The sequence below is a fragment of the Patella vulgata genome, chromosome 6, assembly GCF_932274485.2.
Source record: "Patella vulgata chromosome 6, xgPatVulg1.2, whole genome shotgun sequence".
Taxonomy (NCBI): domain Eukaryota; kingdom Metazoa; phylum Mollusca; class Gastropoda; family Patellidae; genus Patella; species Patella vulgata.
Window position 1 is genome coordinate 47896553 of NC_065884.2, and position 20936 is coordinate 47917488.

At 35.7% G+C, this 20936-nt stretch overlaps 1 long non-coding RNA gene across 1 annotated transcript; it reads left to right on the plus strand.

Moving 5' to 3' along the window:
• The first annotated feature begins 5557 nt into the window (after positions 1 to 5557).
• LOC126823940 (uncharacterized) lies at positions 5558 to 14972 on the plus strand. The gene is made up of 3 exons (XR_007681381.1): positions 5558 to 5612; positions 13373 to 13450; positions 14911 to 14972. It is a non-coding gene; the product is annotated as an uncharacterized LOC126823940 (long non-coding RNA).
• Positions 14973 to 20936: the final 5964 nt, after the last annotated feature.

Here is a 20936-nt window from a genome sequence, read left to right on the forward strand (position 1 = left end):
AAAATATTGAACTTGCCAACCCTTTTTACGATAAGGGAAGGTTGAATGAGGTCACATTCCGATGCATATGTTGGGCGACCAACCCTTCCCCTGGATCCAGACCATCTAAAACATAACCGGAGAAGTATCAATATTTCGCTAATTTTTAAAACATTATCACTGAAGCATAATTATGAACTATATCGCTGTGTTTTAATTTACAGAATGAGGTGTCTGCTAATACTCGCTGCCTTGGTGGTATCCGCCATTGCACAATATAGTTATGCGCCATCACCAACATACGGCTATGCTCCAGCAACGACATACTCACCAACATACGCAGCCGCACCAACATACGCAGCCGCACCGACATACGCAGCACCAACATACGCAGCCGCACCAACATACGCAGTTGCACCGACATACGCTGCACCGACATACGCAGTCGCACCGACATACCCAGTCGCGCCGACATACGCAGCCGCACCATCTTACGGTTACGGCGGAGGATACCCATCATATGGTTATGGCGGAGGATATCCATCATATGGCTACGGCGGAGGATACCCACAATATACTGGCGGCTATGGAGGTGGAGACATTGGCGGTAATTACGGCGGTGGAGGTTATGGCGGTAATTACGGCGGTGGAGGCAATGGTGGTAATTACGGCGGTGGAGACTATGGCGGTAATTACGGCAGTGGAGGCGGTGGTTACAGCTCAGGAGGCGGCGGCGGATATAGCGGAGATCACGGAGGATGGTCCAGTGGCGGTAGTGGATCGTGGTCTTAAATGGTTGCATACAGAAACTTCATAGCATAGTTTCTTGGTTTGTGAAAATATTGATATGTATACTACTGCCTGTAAAATTTAAAAATAAATTTACAAATGTCAATCTATTATAACTTATTGTTCAGATAATAGAGAAATAGAATGGCATGATCAATGACCACACTCTTTGATTGGTATTGGTATTCTATTTTAACTGATTGTTCAGATGTGTTCAAGGATCCTACTCTTGCTTGAAAAAGTTGAGAAAATACTCCCCAAAAAGTCGCACAGTAAATTAAGTAATTGATCTCCATAAGTAGGCTATGTGTTACATAAAATCTGATGTAACACATACATGTAGCCTACAGATCTATATTTCGTTTCGCTTTTTTATACTTTTGATGGTCTCTACTACATGAAGATCGGACCGGGTGTAGTGGAAGGTCGCGTCAGAGGTCATACGGGCAGCTTTTGACCCTATGACGTCAGGCATTTGATTAACCAATCAGCGTTGATGTGGATTACAAACAGTTCCGTGCTCGTCACGCCAAAAACTCACCGTAACAGACCGTTTCATTGGCTAATCCCTCACATCATCCAGAAAGCAGGTTATATACTCTTCGAAAAAAAGTAGGGGATATTGAAATACAAATACATATGGAGGTTGTGATATGATAAAGAGTCATGGACACTTGACATGCTTTGAGAGTATGTTCACAGATGAAGAACTCATCGCCCCAACAGAACCACCGAGCTGCATGTGCGACACACAATAGCGCCATACACGTGGGAGGGGTTCATTGTCAAATTTGACACTTCAAGGAAGGGTTGATGAAAACTGCCGCTTGCTGGTTTATCCTATCCATGTTTCCTTTTCTATCGGTTCTTGGATAAGATTTACTGTTTAGCGTATCTTTGCTTTAATTTGATCGGGAGACGTGTTCGTCCACACTGCAAGAATTGGCCGTGGCATTGCAAGAGGAGTGGGTCAGATTGCCCCAAATCGTGGTTGGACGGTAGATTAGGAGCATGCCACGACGAACTGCTGAATGTCTGAGGATTGGTGGAGCAATTACTCATTATTAAGACAAAAATCAAAAACGTCCATTTTCACTTTTGACAGTGTATCTCTTTGCGAGTGAAATGGGGCCGTCAGATAAGCCGCCCAATTGAACTGTTTATGTTCATGTGTAGGCAATTGGCCTGTTATTAAAATACACTGGTTACCTATAATAAAAACAAGTAGGACGTTAAACCCTATTTCATTTCATTTCGTTTATAATAAAAACAACAGTTTGTATTGTTTCTGAATATCCCCTACTTTTTTTGAAGAGTATATAACAACTCTTCCATATCCTAGTGTAGCAAAGACAAGTAAAACGAAATTTTGAACTATAAAAAGCGAAACGAAATAGTATCTGTGTTTTAATCAGATTGTAAAATGACCAAATACAAGTGGTTTATACCGAGATTTTATCATAAACGATTTACACCAATTTCACAATAATCTAATTAATAATATTCGATATCTGACTTTCACGGGTACAGCCTTAATCTTTTTGCGCAAGACATCACGGAGACTACACATAGTACCATTGGATCGTTAAAGTAACTTAATTTTGAGCAACCGGTCTCTGATTTTGTCTAAAACATAGGTCACTATAGCTTCTTTGCTCAGTCCATAAGATTAATATAATCTTAAAACCGCAACGAATGTTAAAACGCATTACTAAAGGTGTAATTAAATATGGTGGAAGAATCCTTAGTACAATGCCGACAAGAATGGATCTTATTGGCACAGTTTATGTTAGAAGGAAGCTATTCTCAGAAATTAACCCAAAGGTAATAATCCCCAAGCAGCAAGCTCGAAAGACCGCGTTAAAATAATATAAAGATTTTATCTAGTTGATAAAGGACTACATAAATGGGGTTTCCACTGATCTACACCGACTCATCTACATGGTATACAATGTGCTATTTTGCCCATACCACGGCGCTACGGCATTCTCTCTTATTTCGAATTCAAACTCCTAGGGGTTCTTTTATGTGCAAGCCAATGTGTATACGGGACCTCGGTTTTTGGTTCCATCCGAACGACTAGACACTGTCATTGCCAATTCCACCGCCCTGCATCACTGACAATGTGAGACCGCGCCGAAAAATTCCGAGGGACCCCTGGGCTACATATCAAGGATATGTATAAAATAACCCTCACCCACCCTACAACATACATACACATTGACTGTGAAACTATTTGTAATTATGGCCTGTAAAAATGGCTTCTGGTTATCCTTTTTCCAAATTTGCAGGTATCTAAAGGCTTTTGAACAAATAATGTGTAACATAATTAACATTTAAAACAATTGTGTTTTTTATTTCAATAATGGCCACTGGCATAATACTTATAGTTACCGTGTCAAATTATATTATTGGAATATCAATAGTATAATAGCCGCAGTAAGCTGGTGATCACAGTGACCAGTAACCAAAGGTGCTAATCCTTAACATTGCTTTCAATATGAAACTATCTCCCCAACCCTCCAATCGTTCCACCACTGATTTCCATAGCATACAATGCTCTAATAAATAACTTTGCTGGTGACTCTGAAATTGGTAAATCGGGTGTACACTGAGTAAAGTCGTATGGTTAGGCAGGGGACTCCTCGTCACGCACAAACCTGGTCTCAAAACCATGCCTTTAACGTCCACTCGACACAAACTAGGTCATTTCGGGACAAACATATAACACAATTTTATTTCAATAATTCGCTTGCGCATAGGGGTCTTTAGCAGTGGGAGGAAACCGGAGGACCCGGAAAATCCGGACAAAATCCACGTAGTTGGACAGACGACTCTATTCCTTGTCACGTACAAGCTGGGATTCGAAACCACGCCACTTGACTCAATGACAGACCCTGTGATCTTAAACGCACGCTTTAAACCCTCCACTCTCACCCCTTGCTCAGACAGTAAACCTTGTGATATACAATTCATGTGTGTTAGATCACTGGGCCTACCAAAACCCTGATTTGTAATAAAATCTTGTTTCCCTGCGTAGAGAAATTTTGACTGGCTATCTGGCAAATTGTTTTCAATACTTTAAAGTTAACATGAATAGCTACGATATGTAAACTTGTTTGTTCCTGTATCTGGACTGTATAAGTCTTATGTTGGTATATGTTTGGAAAATATATTGATTCGCCAAACATCAGCGGATACCTTAGTGTCATCTATCTAGTTCTATTAATCATGGTTTGTTTATGACGTAATAATGATAATTATGGTAGTGCCATTGACCTATGAAATGGTGACGATAAAACTGTACCTAGTGAGTGCAAGTACATAGTTGGTTTAAATTACATTTCTCGACCAACCAAAGGGTAGGGTTATCGATCTCCTGTTATTCTATTTCTTTTTACATATCTAAACAAGAAGTTGAAATAAAATGACATTTATAAAAAAAAATTATTTAATATTTATATAAAAAAATATATAAAAGTAATTTACATATCATTATTGGCTACGAACGTTCTGTGTGCGTCTAATTAAGACCATCCTCCGGAGTAAACATCGCTATAACCACCGCGGTAACCGCCACCTCCTCCGCCGTATCGACCACCATAGCTCCCACCTCCGTATCCACCGACGTAAGAACTGCCATACCCACCGCCATAGCCTCCAATATAAACATATCGTGGGTATCCTCCACTGTAAATATATTCTGGGTATCTTCCATCGTAATCATATGATGGGTATCCCCCACCGTAACCGTAAGATGGCGAAGCTGCATATGTCGGTGCGACAACGTATTTTGGTGCATATGTCGGTGCGGCTGCGTATATCTGTGCTGGAGCATAGCCGTGTGATGGTGCATAACCGTAATTATGTTGTGTAATGGCGGATCCCACCAAGGCAGCGAGTATTAGCAGACACCTCATTCTGTAAATTAAAACAATGCGATTTAGTTCAAAATTAGGTTCCGGTGATAAGTGTTTTTCAACTCGTGTTAAAAATAATGAATAAAACAAAAAAAACAAACCAAACAAAAAAAAACAAACAAAAAAACCCCACGAAATATTAAATAGTTACTATCTTCTAGGTCAACGTTTTCATATTTTACCGTAGTCTAAGCCTAGGATTATCCAAGAAAGTTCATCGGGATTTCCCGGCGTAGTTCCTTAGTTTCAGTGGTGCAGGACAGGGGTCCTGGCAAGGGACAACGTAGAGTCGTTCGGATGGGAGGTAAAACCGAGGATCCGTGTACACATTGTCATGCACATCCTAGACATACATGCTACACGAATTTGTTATTAGCTGAGTAAATTTTGCCAACAAGGCATCAGTTGTTTTAAGTCTAGGAGGGGTAAGCATTTTCTAACAATAAAAACCTGAAATAAGCTGAATATTTACCTTGCTTTGGATGATTTGAAGTATAAAATAACTGCCTCTGCGTTCTTTTTATACTAAAACAAAATCTGCCATAAGGTTTAACGTTTCAACTTCTTGACGTAGCCTGTAATTAACACTGGTCATCAGGTTAATTGATGACATAATTCAAATTTTCTAACAATGGACACCATTGTAGGTCTAAAATTCGAATCGTTTGCAGTTATAAAATGTCTTATGGGGAAAGCCCCAGCCTTACAGTTGCCTAGATGTCAGCTCAGCCCTGTCAAATAAATAATAAATAGAACATAGATTACTAATGTATTTAGTACTATAGGACTTCCTCTTCTCGTGTTTATTTTCTGGTGATCTTTAACAAGACTACAGCATAAAATAGTTTCACAACTTTATTTCTAAGTTGTAATGGCTTTGCAGGTTCCTCGTTCTCAATGATAATGGCTGCTAGGAATTTCAGGGTGAGTTCTGATTCAACTCGCTTCTACCCCTAATTTATACCCCCTAATTTCTGCAGGCCTTCGATAACCTTGACGTTAATTTCCAACCCATATATGGAATAAACTTCTTTATTTCCCACAAGTAAGATAGGAACCATTACCTATTTTTGGTCTACCAATTATAGGTCAATAAACAGCCAGAATTTGATGGATATTTTGACAATGCTTATGATTTAACCAAAATATCACTGTTTTTTTATGTATAACTATTTATTTTATGATCAGCAGTGGAATACCGCGTTTTATCAGTGAAATAAAAGTGTTATTCCACTGGCTAGTTGTTTTTACCTAAAATGATTGTAAAATCATAAAATAAATAGAACATTTGTCGTTTTGTCGTGAAAAACATATTTTATTTCATCTCTAAGCAAGAAAACGTTTATATTTTCACGAATAAGTTTTCTTGCTTCTCGATGAAATAAAATATGTTACTCACTCTAAAACGACAAATATCCTCTATATATTCGCGTTCATTAAGTACGTGTGATTTAACTCTATAGACAGAGTAAAGTAACAATTTTGTAATGAACCAAAATAGTCTAAAGGACCAAAGTGTTACAGTATGAAACTGTATAGACTATTTTCTTTTGATTTATTTCTAAATTATAAACCCCTGATTGGAAATTATATTAGAGGGTTGATTTAGAGGAATTTGAACATGCCATATGTGTGTGACAGATCATAGAGGGTAGTGGAAGTTCCAGCAAAGAAAAAAACATTCAATCACCAGTCGTTTCGGGAAAACAAAAGCGAAGAGTGAATAAGGGGCTATAGCAATCATTTGTCTTGTCCGAATTAAAAAGAAAACAACTACTACCTGGGTAAATTTGAATTTTGATATTCTCCCTCTATTTTCTTAGTCTATGTCCAAGTGACCAATAAGAAAAATTTGATAGTAATCTGATTTAAAATTGGTTTACTTAACTGTGAAAAATAAATCCGGTTCTTCAAATCGCCAACAAGAACCTACTAAAGCGTTTTATCTTTGTCAATATCGCTCGAAGTATTGCAAAAAGTGTCCGACAAGGAAGGAAAACACGTTATAGATATGCGTATTCTACACATCATATCAAATATTTATATGAAATATCTCCATAATATTTATCTTAACGGACGGAAGGACGAACATTTACATTCAATCTTTTTTTTGTTGTTGTAATTTATAATCAATTATGTTCAGTGAAATACGTAAACATTTCGAATTGAACGGCAGTCGTTTGCGCGTGCTTAATCCATTCCACACGAGTTTTCTTATTACTATTTTGTCGTTTGTGAATCAGTCATTTTTAATAGAGAGAGAGAGAGAGAAATGGGGTTTAACGTCCACTCGACACAAACTAGGTCATTTCGGGACTAACATATGGTTTAATTTTATTTACATAATTCGCTTGCGCGTAGGGGTCTTTAGCAGTGGGAGGAAACCGGAGGACCCGGAGAAAACCCACGAGGTTGGACAGGCGACCCTACTCCTTGCCACGTACAACCGGGGATTCATTTTTAATAGTGTTTTTCATTGTTTAATACACACGGCGCGCGAAACCATTCAATCCTTAGAGTACATGGTGTCTTGGACTGATTTTAAAACGTTCATTGTGTCTTAAATATTGGATATTATCATCCCATATTTTCACGGAAGATAACACCAATATAGATTGAAATGGACCATATTGGCTAATATTGAGATTTTGCTCCTTTACATGGTTAGACCGTTTCGATTGAGTTAAAAATAAAATTGTCTATTTCATTGGGTTTTATGTATCATGTATGATGGGTATAAATTTTGTTTATGCAACCATGCAATTATCCACCACTGCATTTTCATAAAAACATTTTCACATTTAGGGTAGTACCATGCGCTACGACGTCAGACATAGATCTACTGAATACTATGAGTTATATATGAATTTGGAAAATTCTGTATTTTTGGTATCTGATTTCCTCTATATCAAACATAGGGGTGTTCTAGTTCATCAAATTATAAAGCTACCTCTAAGGTTTGACACCAGAAAATGATGAACTGATATTAATTTCAGACAACCATTATGAAAAGTAGTTTACTTGTATTATTTTTCCCAGTTTGTAATGACTCCGTATCAAGTAATGGATGACTGTCTCTTAGACTAATAGAAACTGACGTTTCTTCATTTAGAGGACTGTCAAAATGTCGTCTGTACTTGTTATGATAGAACGCCATTTTGGATGTTGACGGCAATGATAATTGAATGTATTTGTAGTGATTCATCTTTTCTTCAGGTGTATGTGTGAAATGCTCCGGGCACATATTTAAAAAAAAATCGGAATAAGGCGAATAGACGGATTAATCCCGCCCCAACTCCTAAAAAATAAGATATAAAAAATCCAACACAAAGTTAACCGCATCTAAAACAAGAGTTATACCCCCTTTACTGTCAGAACGCCGGAAAATTAATTAATAAACTCGTGTAATAATAGAAAGGAACTAAAAAATTAATTATCTTTAGTAGAATACAAAATTCGCCATTTTTATTTTCTTTCTATTGTTACATTTACTGCATTCGAGTTATCAATCCAATTATAGGGTCTATGTATATTCTAATGCTTAGGTTGGCAGAAATATCTCTAGTTCTAAAATGTAGTTGTCTCCCTCTACATGAATTATCATTTACACGTGTACATGTTCATAAACTAATTAGCTAACCCGCAATAAGGCCTATATTTTTCATTGCTAACCCGCTTGATACCTATATTGTTGGGTATATAATAAAAGTTTAATATAAGTAGGTAGGTTCGTATAATTTAGCGATAATTGAGAAGGAGATCTAACTTTACTTTTACACGTTTTAGTCTGTCATTTTTCAGATATATTATAAGGAACGGGATCTCTTTTAGGTCACAATATATTGTTACATTGGTTGATTAAAGAAATGGAGAGATCACGGAATGAAATCCCTACCGCATTGCACATTTAACGATATGAATAAATATAGAAATATATTTATACAGAGTCGGGCCCGCCACAGGTCCCTCCAGTCCTAGAGACAAGCAACTCGGCGGGGTACTGGGGATTTCTAGCGTCATTTTGTCGTATATCTGGGGTAACTGGAGGTCACTTTGTTAAAACACAGAAACTGAGATTTGACACAACATATCATGACATACCATATTATACATGTACTACGTTTTAATGATGTAATAATTGTCAGATGTACGCGATTTTGACAGGAAATTTTAAGCAAGCAAACAAATGGAAAAACAAAAACCCTGAAAATCAGACGTCAACATATCAAATATATATATTTTTTTCATCACATTAACTATTCATGTATATTTTTCAATACCCAAAATTATGCTTTACTTGATTCAAATGGAACTATTCGTGCACACATGGAAACGAACTCATCAATAGTCTCATCAGTATGTGCCAAGTTATTTTCGATGCTTAAAATTGTCAGACCTACAAGTCGCTCTTACCGCTTGCATGATCACTGACAGGCCTTGACGGTGACGATAGCCCAAACGGAACGAGGACGGGTCGGGCAGGCGGCTTATAGTTTTCAATTCACCATTTTTTCAAAAATAGTAGACTGACAAAATTCTACCCAAACCACTAGGTACCCACATTCAGAAAAGTAACCGATTTTCTTCTACTTTACGATCAAGTAAGAGTGAATTGTTTGGATTAATTTATACCAACAATGTTTATTTATTAATCTATACCAACAAATTTTGTCAAAAACATTGCCAGGCATATCTCCCCGGGCCCCTGGACAAGCGTCCGAGCTGCCCCCCACCCCCTGATACAGAGAATACAATGAGAAAAGCAAATCCACATTTAAGTAAATTAGTGCTATTGTATGCACTCTTATTACAATAATGAATTTAATAGTCAAGGTATTAATACTTCAATCATGTGTTTTGTGTTTCATAAATCTTAGTAACATAAGTATGTCCCCAGTGATAGCAATCCCCAGTTCCTAAATGTTTCGAGGCCTATACATTTGCTTTCTGTAACCAAGCTGACACGACAGTACGACGTCTGCTTTCTTGTGCACGCGTATTAGAATTCAATAAATATTCGATAACAATTATTTTTATACTTTTATGATTAATGTGCAACACGAGCTCGACAACGATAGCAATCTCTGGTATTAATTGCAGAACTAAATCTCATATATCTCTTATAAACTGTTATTTTATACACTATAGAATTTAATAAATATGGGGGAAGCATTTGGAAACTGCATGCGAGAAATATTTTGAAATCTAGTGTCCTAAATAAATAATCACATATGTATTCGACACCACATCAACCATATTCATACCAAAACAATAATATTTAATTTGGAAAAAATAACTAATTTTTGTAACCGCGATATTGATACATAGCTAACCTTTGAAGATGGTTAAGGTGTAACATGTACACTAATTTCTGGATTGTTTGAACAAGAGCGGTGCCAAGACATAGCCTTGTGACACACCGATACCAGTAATCCGTTATGCCATAGCTTCTCAGATGTATGAAACTACTCATTAAAAATTTGAAATGAAATTTATTTTTTCTCCACAACATTATTTTGTTGAGAATGGGAAACTTGTGCATTCTAGTCACCAAAGAATGACATCTTTGTTGGTTTGTTTTACGCGGTTGGTATGCTAATACAGTTATTTGTTAACGTATTATTCTTCTGAATGAAAACTTCACTATTTTCTCCTGAGCTCTGAAAGACAAATAAAACATACATAGGAAAATATATTTGATAAGGAAACCAAGACGGAAAGTATGTGATAATTGTCTTCGCAGACATGGATGTTTATTTTCCTATAGTATTTATTTTCGCATTTTGAGAACCCTCGTTTCTTTAAGTGTAACCAGAGAAGAGCATATATCAGACCGACACCGTGTATTGATATGTTCTTGGTGTTGATGTATTTCAAGCTTTCGCTTGTTTAACAAAGTACTGTGTATTTGACAGAAGAAAAAGTAATAGAATCACCTCGTTCCGTCAAAGAGTTGTCAAATCAACAAGCTATAAGTTATGGCCTTTGTTGCTAATCAGCTGTTTTCTCGTGTATATTTTGTCTATCCTATCTTTTTTTCTAAGTTGATTTTTCAGTTATGTGTCACTGAAAGATATACATATAATAAATGAGTTAAAGTTATAAAAAACATTTTATGCTTTCAGTTTTTTTTACTGATGTTTTCATGTATTTGGAAAAGTGAGTGGCGTTTGAGGATTATGTTAATTTACTTTACGATCTGATAATATTATTTTAAAGATAGGACTTATTCCAATTTACTGCATTTTTTAAATCTTCAAACCATCGAATTCACAGTGCCATAATGTTCTGAAGTAATTGGCAGTCAATGCCTTTTGGAGGTTTAACATCTAAACACAAAAACTGAATAACCGAATGGATTTTATAAACTTTATTGAATTTCACATAAAGCTAATATAATTCAGTATATAACGAAATAATTAGTTGAATATCATAAATGTAACTGATAAGAAAAATATTTTATAATAAGCCTAAGTTAGACATTTCTCTGGTTTATTCATTAGTTATTGGAAATGAGCGCCGATGTAAATATGCAAAGGGTTCTCTCTCTCTCGTCAGAATGCATTAAAGTGAAACTTTCTATCAAGCATGTAATGGTAAAATCATATTGAGACACACTGTGGTATGATTGCTACAACATAAGCAAGTTGGCCATACGTCATTAATTCAACATGAAATATGAATTTTTTTAGTGCTTCTAACAGAGAACAAAATAGTGGTTTTTGCATGATAAGAGTTTTAAAAATAGCCCAACAACATCATCAAATATTGATGCCAGAATTTCAATTAAATAGTAAATTTTCGTATTGACCTAATTAATTACTGTACATGACACAACAGAAAGTAGTCATTTTTTTTTTTGTATCGTTAATATTTTTTCAGTTACAACCCCCTGTTTATCTATATAGTATTATTTGTGCGTCACAGTTTAATAATGTGTGCAGCTCTATGCTGTAAAATTCGTAAATTTTAAAACCAGTTAATTGTATTAAAATAAAACCAATGGAAAAAATGATATGCTCTGGGGAATTACGGATTTTATTGAAGAATGTCTATCATTTACTGTTCCTCGGTTTTTATATTTCTTCACGCACAATTCCTGCTTTACGCTTCTGTTCTAGTTTACTTTTGTGGTATCCATTATGGAGCTTAAGGGATTGAAGGTTGCTTGAACTGCGAAACTAATATTGCGTGTAAGTTATTTTTCATGAAGGTGTAATTTAATAAACTTAACAGCTATTAAAAACTCATTATGTCTCACAGCAACCATTAGTGCATTCTGTCGTTATGTGCTGCATAAACATAAATCATAGAGAGTGTTAAATAAATAGTTGGAAATAATATCTACCGGTATTATTATGGCCAAACATAGTTTAGCTTTTACCGACGTTAAGTGGCACTAGAAAAGTTATTAAAACCAGGATGTAGACCACCAACGTTTGAGGATAGAAACTTTCTAATGAACTATTTTGATTTTAGCTTTTAAACTGCAGTTGTCCAAATCGTCAGATTGTGTTGGACGTAAGAGCAACATGTTCTTCGTACTTCTTCATGATCGGTAAAAATGTTTTCATTAAGAATTGTTCGACCATTTTATCTCCGAGAAAACTTCCATTTTATTATGGCATGCGTAGTTCAGATTACATTCTATTTAACGGAAGTGTCACTTTTTAGGCACGGAGAAACAAAAAACAGGGTATAATCGTGATTCTAGGTGTCCATTAAAACTTGTCTGGTATATCTCAACATCAGTCTGACCATCTCAACAGATCTACATCTTCTATCAACAATAAAAGCATCTCACATTCTATCACATATACTAAGTAAATACTAATAAAACACCTACGATTGACTTCTCACAAAGCTCAGTCTGAGTACGTTAAACCCCATTTCATTTCAGGGACAAAGACATTGAGTAGGTAGATCCCCCAGCAGTTAAAATTCGGGGAAGAGTGTGCAGAAATACCACTGCCTAGACATTTACCCACCCCCACCACACACACACCCACACACACACACTACACACGTCATCATAAAAATAAACAGTTATTTGATTTTTAAAAGTATGACCTATTGAGTAGTCAGATCTGAAAACTATTGAAACATATGGGACTGTGTGGTGGAAATCAGAAAGGCCAAGACTATTAATATGTTGATAGTGAATTTATCTATCTAATATTTGTTCGCGTTGTTCAGTTCAGTGTTTAGATTTCTATAGTCTCTGTTTCTAACTTGCTAAAAAGTTATTTTGAAGTTACATATTATTGACCCGGTGTAGATAATTATGGTGACATTATTTTGAGGACAATAGAATCCCCAAAAATATTGTATAGCAATTTGTGAACATCTATTAGTTGAAGATGTCTCTAAAACCTTTCCTAGAGATATCTGTTAATTTGTAATAAAGTTGCCGTCTAAGGACTTTAAGAAACAATGTCGTTGTCTGCGTATGGGAAAACATGGAAATAAGGTTGTCAACTCATGTCACGAAAATGCTTCATACGATATTTATTAGCTTTCAAAATTTTATTATTTAACTTGCAATAATGAATTTCTAAGACATCCATATTGTAAGGGTTTAATTGTCTAATTGTAAACCGGATACTTTTTCTGGCAGTCATGAAGCCATGTTGGTAATTTTCGTTTTGCCTCGAGTCTTCTTGACACTTCTGGGTCTTTTTCAGAGGAAAGGTCAACTGCCGAGAAAGCCTCATATGTGATATGGGTCAGACGTACCGAAACCTTGTAGTGCAGTCGAATCGGTAATAAGATTATTTCTGTTTAAGCTGTCAACGTAGTTTTAACATGGGAAAAAAGAGAAATGGGGTTTAACGTCCACTTGACACAAATTAGGTCATTTCGGGACTAACATACGGTTCAATTTTATTTCAATAACTCGCTTTTGCGTAGGGATCTGGCGAAAAAAACAAGAGGTTGGACAGACGATCCTACTCCTTGTCACGTACAAGCAGGGAATTGAAACCATGCCAATTGACTCAATAACAGAACTTATGATCCAAGGCGTAAACCAATCCGGCCACCAAACCTCCCTTTAACATGGATTGTCAAAGGGGAACATGCAGCTGGAAAAGTTTGTAACAATGGGTGTTGGGTTCGAAACGCGGTATAAAAGATAGCGTCCCAAATTATTCAGGTAGCCTATTTTATAAATGACAAGCATTCCCCGTTACGTGCACGTCACTATTTATACTACATAAGTAAAGCAATTGTTTAGACTTCGTTTTCTGGGGGGTTGGGTGGCTGAATGGTTAGCGTGTGCGCGCTGTATCATGAAGTCTGTCATTGAGTCAACTGGCGTGGTTTCGAATCCCCGGTTGTACGTGACAAGGAGTAGGGTTGCCTGTCCAACTTCGTGGGTTTTCTCCGGGTCCTCCGGTTTCCTCCCACTGCTAAAGACCCCTACGCGCAAGCGAATTATTGAAATAAAATTAAACCATGTGTTAGTCCCGAAATGACCTAGTTTGTGTCGAATGGACATTTAACCCCATTTCTCTCTCTCTCTCTCTCTCTCTCTCTCTCTCTCTCTCTCTCTCTTTAGACTTCGATTTCTGATGCCTTTGCTGCGAAATTTTGAACTTTCCTGTAGTGGTATCTGGATGAAGGTAGTTGGTTAAATAGAAATAGAACTCGTTTCTGCTTATACAGCGTAGTATGGAATTAAATTAAATCGATAGTCGTTATACCGGTGGTCGAATTTCGGCCAGGACTTTCTTCATCAGCGGGTGTTTTGTTTACAAACGGACGCCCACAAACGGAGCCTACATATTAGACTAAAGTTTCTTTATGAGTGAGGGTTACATATTTAACTTTTTGTTTAGTTCCCAAACTTTTTGAGAAAAATTTAAGGGGGCGATGATGACGTCTGAAAATGCTAACGCTGACTTTTGGAATACGGTAAGGTTTCAAGGCTACAATACATGCTGATATAGACAGGGCTATTTTTTCACGGCGCCTGCTCTTTGTGTGGCAGGAAGTGGTATAATTTTCAGTCACGTGACTGTTATCACGTGTTCTGTCAATCATAATGATAGCAACGTTACCACCGGTGTGATTATCCAGTTGTTTCCCTTTGATCTGACGATAACCGACAATATTTTACAGATATCCCTTGTTGTATTTCAAGTGTGGTAAAGACAAGAGTTCTTTTAAGTTATATCACGTTGTTTCTATTCTCCGTTATTCATGTCTTCTTTTATTTTAGGTAAATCTCTTCAAGTCAATAATACGTTAACGTAAAGATACAGATATAATGGTTCAGACAACGTCAAGATCTGCTTTCTAATTGTACTTTCGAGCCCTACTCGAAGCGGAATTATCTCTCCCATCAAGAAAATAAAATTTTGAACAATATAAGATTCTTCTTTTTATCAAAAATATAAGCACCGCCTAATACTGGGAGTAAAATATTTTTCATGGGCGTTCATTAACCTCTTATTATTGCTGGGCTCCCATTGTCATTACGATAGGATTGTCCATACTGAGTCCACGATCTGGTACGTGCAGAAACGTTCGGATACGTTTCGATCCAACCAACGCGATTGCTAAGACTGACCTTAATATATTATAAGATCTGGTAGGATCACCACGACTACTCCAGGATTAAAACCACGATTTTAATCATAAACAACTAGCATAAACCACTAACACGTTTGTACGATTTATAAATTCTAAGATAAACCGTGTATATCTGACATAGATTTAAACACGTCTGGCTTAACTATTTAGTTGAATCGCAACTAATCCAAAAGTACCCTTTTTTTTATCAACCAGCGAAGACCAAAGGCAACAATCTCCATGCCTATACTATATATTATGTCAAATAAGAAATATTAAATTTACATTTTTTTTTAGCTATTTCATTAAATTGTAATAGCATATCACGTTAATTTATTGAAAATGTTTAACGTTTTGATGTGTAATCTAAATCTTTAATTACATTACGTTCTATTGTATAGCTATGTAAGAAACGAAAGTAGAGAACTATATATAAATAGAAATATACCAATATTACATACGAATGCTAGGTACAATGTGAGAGCCAATAAAACACAACGGAAAATTCAGATATTATTCTAGAAAAACCAAAAGTCGTTATAAATTAAAGTATCATTGTTATTTTAGTTTAATTACTTTTGTAATACCTACATTATAATTCCTAAAGAAAGGTCATTGAGTTATAATCGATGGCTCGAATGGCCAGCTGCAAATTTTATTTCAATTATTGTATTTTGATTGTCTTGTAATTCACGTGGCGCATGCAAACCGTCAAAGAGATCTGTACTGTAGGAAATGAAATCTATACGATATGAAATATTTAAGAAGGGTAATTATCTCCCCTTGAATTTCCCTCTCGTCAATTAGCTTAATTGAAAGAACTCTCGGGGTACTTGAAGCTAGTGTGGATTTATCTTAAGCTGTTTTAGAAGCCTATTTAAGATTGATGAAACGTACAATCATTTTGCCGCTAATCGAAGGCACGTGCGAAAGAGCAGCTTGTTAGAGAATAACTCTTGAAAGTTGTTAATGATTACTGGAAATTGTATGTCATATTACATCAAGGTATTTCCATTCTTTTAGTGCAACTACTCATATTTTATAGCTTATAATTTTGGTCCATTTTTGAAACCCACTATACACGTATGTCGGTACATCTAATTTGATAAGAATATATTTCTTGGTACCGGTTATGTAAGAATTACATAAATCAAATATCCATTTAGTCATTCAAGTGTAACTCAAGCCTTGCCATGAAAAAAATGTAATGAAATGGGGTTTAACGTCCCACTGTTCTGCTCCGACTGGGCTAATAAAGACGGACATACGCCACACAGTATGCTATGAGGGAAATTTTGCCGGGGCAGCGGCACTATGGCCTACTCTTATATCGAATTCCAACTGTCAGGGGATCTTTTACGTGCACGCCAATGTATACACGGGACCTTGGTTTTTCGTCCCATCCTTCCCAACTGCTACGTACATGAACAATTTTAAAGAGGAAATCAGCAAGAATACGAGTCACGGGGGTTTAGACCAGACACAATCAAAACGCTCTAACGAAACATATTGGTACAAAAAGTATACAAACTGGGTTCAATTCCAAGTTAGGTCATACATAATTCTTATCAGTTTCTATCAATTTACGCCGAGTAATAACATTCTGTTATCCTTACGCCCACATTGAAACATGGTCGTATATTGTCATCACTTTTGTCCATCGGCCGCTGTGGATACTAAAGCTGATAAAGATAATATGGATTCTTTTTTTTAAACAAATGTATATACATAAATTACTTTTAAAAAAAAAACAAAAAAAAATATACGCGCCTTACAGACTAAAGGCATTTTAATTTTCGATGCTAGCCTAACAGCGTTATAATTTTATCGTAAGAACTTCAAGACATTTTTTATTGGTTGCAAACATGAAATATTCAATCCAATCTAGACTTCTAAGCTTCGCTTCTAACATCACTGGGTTATAAAATATATATCAATCTTTCATTCATCTATCACCATTACGATATTAAACTTGATAGTTATCTTTGACCACTGATCAACTTATCATTCTTGTTGAAAGATAGGTATCCCAAGTCAGCAACTGTAATTAACCCCACCGACACATGGATGGCATGGAAGGTAGACTAGGTATAATAAAAATGCCCCCCCCCCCCATTTTAAAATATTAATTTTATATAGAAACTCTTGGGTGGAATATTTTGTTCCTTCTGTCAATTTCTGAATTAAAGAATAAAAGTCAATTTCTTGAATCGAAGAATAAAGCTCATACTTTCTACAAAATAGTTTCGTGTGAGTTTTAACACTTTTAAAAAAGTGTTTCATCCAAACCCTCAAATGTTTGTCTACTTGGAATTACTATTAGATTTTGCTCCATATTCACATATTGGTTTAATATTAAGAGAGTGGTGAAGAGAATATTTATGTTCACTACATTCTTTATAAAAAAAATAATTTCAGATTTAATTTGAAGGTTGAAAAAACAAAATTGAATATAATGAAAAAGTTTTTCTTTGAGTTGCCCCTTAAGCAAAACGAAACAGGAAAAATAGCTTTTTTATTCCCATACCGATAAACTTACAAAATAATATCCCAGCAGTGGCGTATGCAGAATTTCCGAAAATTTGTTGATGTGGGAAAAACCCAGAATAATTTTTACCCCCACACCTCTTCCCTGACAAGCCACTGTTTCCTATAAAGATTAAACCATGGTTTAATTCAATTGCCGTAAAATGAAAATAGATTGTTCCTTGTCAATGCATTGTTGCTTGTCATTGATTTGGCTAAATAAGAAACCATCTTTGTTAATGTTGTAGACATCTGTAGTTCATTATCAACAATTAGTTTCATATTTCAATTCTATTATCCGATACGCTTGTCGGATTGTCGGACTTTGTTTACATAGAAATGATTCTTATACATAGGGATATCATTTGGCCTGAATAAATGTAGATGCTTATGTAAATAATTATCGTTCGAATGTCTTATTTCAATGTTCCATACGCGTCCACGGTAGAGAACTGGACATCCTCACAGATGGATAAACGAAAGGATAATTTTATTATACCTAATAAATCGAATGAGATAACCAAAGAATAGTGAAAGGCAACTTGGGTAAACAGTAAGTGGACAAGGGAAACGGTTCCTGCTAATCACCGAAAAGAACAGTCGCATAAAGTATATTGAAAAGAAAGGATATGTTACACAAACATATTCTATACAGTATACAGTGTATACACCATAACCAAAATTTAAATGCTTTCATAAAACATGGCAAAAATTGACAACATTTTCAAATGTCTTGAAACGAACACAGCAAGATGTTTGTAAAATGTTCATATAAATATCTTCTGAGATCATCCAGTTTTCTCGGAAACTTATCCAGGTGGAGTGATAATATCGTTAGCGTTACAACAAGTGAACAGACGGCACTAAGCTTCCAACAGTAAGAACATACCAAATTTAGTTCTGTTTTCATTAGTGGGACGTAAAATCTCGCCGAGAATAAAATTTATCGATTCACTCTTCTTGAACTTCTCGTGTGTTTCAGAGGGAGTAATCATACGTTGCCTAGTACACGACCTCTGTCACTAAAGAATGCAATAGTTTTTACTTGGGTTGCACGGTAGAGTCCAGCTTTAGAGATTTTAATATAGTATGATTTCATCGTGGGAGTACATGTCCTTTTCTTACTTGAAAAGGAAATTTTTTTGGAAAAAATTCTGAGATCGGCTTATTAAGATAAACACCCTTGTCATAAAAAGATACATGCCTTAATTTAAGCAATGTCTGTCTTCTTTGATGTGGATGATTTAATATGCCTTTCTGTGTCATTCTCATATTGGTAATATTAGGGCATAAACAAATATTGACGAAAATGACGTATTGAACTGGCTAACTTCCATCGTATATTGGTTTTACTTGGCTGACTTTAATAATATTATGATACCCTGATAGGGTTATTAAAGGATCCAAACAATAGAAGGACTGTGTACATCTTAAACAATATTGTTGTAAAATATTCCTTTTATCTTTGCTATATCTATTGCTTATAGTTCATATTGTCATAAAGACTATACAAGGAACGTGGCGGTTTATTAAATCAGGTGCACTGCCCACACTAACGTTTTCTTCTACAAAATAACAATTATCTTAATTCGGTCCAAGATAAAATATGCTTAATTACTTCATGAAAATATTTATAAAGCACTTGACAAAAAACGTCAGAACGGGTTGTTTGACTCTTTGCAAGCTAATAAAGGCAGTGCAAAACTGAAATCAGGCTTTAAGTTGTGTCCCGTTGAAGATGTTTGACAATTCTGTTCAGAATATATCTCTACAAAGAATAACGTCGTCCTTATACGTCCATATTCTCTATTTATGATTTATTCCAAACCTGCCTTGATTATTAGTCATAAGATTAAATCTTTTCTAAATTCAGATTTGTGCCTCAATTTTATTGTCCCTGTAACAGATACTTTTAAACCACTTTTCTAGAATATTGTTCATCTAGTTGTTAAGAGGAACCCTTTCGAAATTCAGAATCGCCAATTAAATTTTAAGCGTAGTTATTGCCCCTGACCATGAAAACTCGAGAGCCGCCCTTCAAAATGCTGGTGGGTGTATATGTATTGACTGGCAACATCATGTTTAATATGAATTTGACAATTAGGAAGATGTGACCCAGAACAATAAAACATGGCCAAATAATTTAATGCCGACTGTGGATATTATTTCTACCACACGGTCAAACATATGTGTGTCACTACATAGTCCCACGTTTACTGGCAAGATGTTTCTAGATAATTAGAAATGTGGCAAATTATATTTTTAGATATAACAAAAAGGAACTAACAGAAATGAACCTATATTGCGTTTAAAAAATATGTTCCTCGAAAACTGTATTCGTCCAGTTACAGCGGTGTTTTCATGTATATTGTGACTTATAGCGCTTATTTTATGCTTTTTTATCTTTCTTTCTAGATTTTTAATTTCTAGTACCAGGATCTATGTTCGGGTAACATTCATGTGAATTTGTGGGGTGAAAAAAAACCAATGAAAGGTGTCGCATCGTCTGAATTGAATATATAAGTGAAGTTAGGGTCTAATAGACAGGATAATCGTGTGTATTTAACTTCTTCTATTTTTCTATTTACCTACGGGATCAACTTGTACATGATAGGCGCGCCAACTTAACGTCATGACCTCTAATATCATGTCTGAAGGTCATCTGTCCTCACTGACCGCTTGAGTTGGCAGATTTTGCAAATGTTTGAAAATGTCGACGTTTAGTGTGCCTCAGAAATATTCTGTGTGGTATGCCATTGCCCTTTCTCACTCCCATTCAAAGCTTTGTCACACTGATTTGAAACAATGCCCTACATTTATTTTAGTGTCTTAATGACATATGACTTTTTCACAAAACATTCGACATATTTAGCTGTAATTTTACTAGTCCTACCTATTGGTCTCGACGCAAGAGAGAAAACGTAATTCCCACATTAACTTAATTCCCAAAAGTTTTGATACCCGGTATATGTGTAAGAGCCTGATTTCAAAGAAAGGATAAAGATACCATGGTATCTTACAAATATTACAAATCAAAAGTTTAAATTATAAGTACTAATTTTAAAGATGCATTCCCACAAAAGTATTTATCGGGTGGTTATTTCCAATAACAGTATGGCAATTTTGGTATATATGGAAATTAGAGAC